The following is a 2,500-nucleotide window of genomic DNA, read 5'->3' as shown; positions in this document are numbered from 1 at the left end:
AGTACAAGTATTCATCGTTTTTATAACTAGTAATGTTTGTTTATTTCTGTAACTGAGATGCAATATGTTCATTTTTCAGCACAAACTAAGTTTGTCTACTGATTGTTTTAGAGTAAGGTGGTCTAAATCCAGCATGGTTCCTATTACGAAGGTGGCCCTTAAGTTTTGTAAGGTGAAAAGGAAATTTAGAAACCTGGTGTGTAGCCTACCTCTGGACTATGAACAACCTAGACTATTTGTGTATAATTTCCTTATCTCCAAATTAAGAAGGCAAAATATGTTAAGCCAAATATTTCCTAAATCCTGTTTCTTCGTTGCAGTGAACATTTGAAAAAAAAGAACAATAAATACATACATAAATAAATAAGTAAATAAATGGTTTGAGGAAAAACATTCGAGTGTTTTCTTTAAATACACACGCGGTACTGTAGCTGTACCCATTGTCATAGTATTGCAGACATTCAAATGCATCCTTTTTTTAAATTTACAAATCAGATGCATTTCGAAAACGTAACATTAGTTGCATAGAAACAGTCTTGATTTACAAACCAGGGTCATCTCAATCATTATGTTGCTTACAAACCTTTGTTAGGCTCAGAGGTTTTGTTTAAACTAATCTTTTTTATCTTGCCAAATGTGCAATATTACGTGACGTCCATTTAATACAATCACGAACGCGAATCAAACTCGCTAAATGAGAAAACGTCAAACTCGCGAAAATCAAGTTCTGCGAAGTTGCTTCTATCTTGAGTACGCAAAAATGTGTTCCGCGAAAGAAAGTTGAGGTACTACATCTATCGATTCCATTTATTATTATCAATATTGCACTGTAGTGAAATGTGCACATGAGGCAGCGATCATTTTAGTCTGTTTGCTTCTAAAAAGCAAGACATTGTGTAGTAATAATCAGTATCACGGCTGCTTGAATTTCCCAGAAAATGGAATTCATCTAAAACAATAATCTTCCTCCGCTATTAGACAATGTTAACGTCCATATGACGCCTAACGTTAAAAACGTGAGTAAAATTATAACCAAAGTTTTTATAATTCTGTTATATATACTCCCAGTTAACCCAGGTGCAAGGCTTAGCTACCGCCTGCACGTAAAAAAAAAATCAATATTTCACTCAACTTAACGTCAAGGGATAAGTGACCACAGTGCATATTTCACGATACTTCCAGCCACCTGCATTAAGAGACGTGAAGAACTCCAATGATTTTCTTTTAGTGTTCTGAGAACTTTGGATTCGTATTCATCAGAAATATGAAAATTTGATGATGAGCCCTCATGGGGTGAAGATGGGCTGGCATTTAGGTGGTTCCATATCTGGATTAGTCGCTTATATGTGCGAAGGCTGGAGTGTGAGACACTGTGGTGAAGTAGATTACAGGCCAGCACAGGTAAGAACGTCCTCAAGAAGGGTTGTAATCTTTCAAACGTTCCTACGTTACGTTTCTTTCTCATTAGTCACGCTTACTACTACTACTACTACTACTACCAATTATTATTATTCAGAAGATGAATCATATTCATATGGAACAGCCCACAGGGGCCACTGACCTGAAATTAAAGCTTCCAAAGAATATAGTGTTCATTTGAAAGAAGCAACAGAACGCGATAGGAGATAAAGAAAGAAGAGATCAGTTATCAAGAGAAAAAAAAAAAAAAAGACGTAAACAAATTAAGTTAACACATAAGTCATTTATTGAAATAACAAGATTGCATTGGGGTAGTACTAATGCGTTGCATCTTGAACTTTTCAAGTTGCAGTTGCACATCCTCAGGGAGACTGTGCCACAGTCCAAGTGAGGAATCAGTTTCCTAAATTATCTTCAGTGTATTTAAAACCGGGTTCCTCAATTAATTCAAAAGATACCAATGAATTGGAAAAGTTGTAAAACTTCCTCTAAAGTGAACTGAAACTTCTCCGTTTCATTACGTATATTTCTATAACTAAACTGTGAGAGTAATGAAAGCTTCTACGAGAGCACATATCGCAAATGACATTAACTAGTCTTTCATTGATTTCCTATCGTTTTGCAACGGACGGATAGCAAGACTATTACTCACAAGAGAAAAATTTAATTTAGGACCATTTCCTAGGAATAGCCAGTCAATATTCAGTAAATAATGTAATGTACCTTTCACGAGGAAACAGCATATACAGAACATCTCTCTTTTTGTTATCCGTAACAGGGTTCCATACAAACACCACTCGTGATGGCAACACAATCGGCATTGCCATCCATCAAGCTGGCAATTTTCATTCTGATGGCAGTCACCGCTTCAGCGAAATCTGCTGCCAGACTGAAATACGCCCGGCCGAAAAATCAGACGTTTATCAGGATTGCCGCAGAAACGGTGAGGGAAAGGGCTGTCTATGATGTCCGTATCACCTAAGAACGTTTTTCTTGTTTTTCAATCTAGAAACATTTGAAGGATTGTCGCAGAAACGGTGGGTGTTGCTGAAGAGTGTTCTGTTCTCTTGGTTAAGGGATA

At 36.7% G+C, this 2,500-nt stretch overlaps 1 protein-coding gene and 1 long non-coding RNA gene across 2 annotated transcripts in view; one reads left to right on the top strand and one right to left on the bottom strand.

Annotated features, from left to right (window-relative positions):
* LOC135217293 (uncharacterized) overlaps positions 1-2,500 on the bottom strand; it is a 102,414-nt gene that overhangs the window by 77,803 nt on the left and 22,111 nt on the right. The gene's annotated exons all lie outside the window — the stretch shown is intronic.
* Positions 1-2,500, top strand: part of LOC135217725 (latrophilin-like protein LAT-2) — a 59,402-nt gene that overhangs the window by 56,819 nt on the left and 83 nt on the right. The window contains exon 21 of the mRNA XM_064253720.1: positions 2,198-2,500. This exon is cut by the window's right edge and continues 83 nt beyond it. The gene's annotated coding sequence lies outside the window, so the exon portion shown is untranslated. The remainder of the gene's footprint in view (positions 1-2,197) is intronic.

This window comes from Macrobrachium nipponense, chromosome 7, assembly GCF_015104395.2.
Source record: "Macrobrachium nipponense isolate FS-2020 chromosome 7, ASM1510439v2, whole genome shotgun sequence".
Classification (NCBI taxonomy): Eukaryota; Metazoa; Arthropoda; class Malacostraca; order Decapoda; family Palaemonidae; genus Macrobrachium; species Macrobrachium nipponense.
This window is presented reverse-complemented; position numbering and strand designations above follow the sequence as displayed.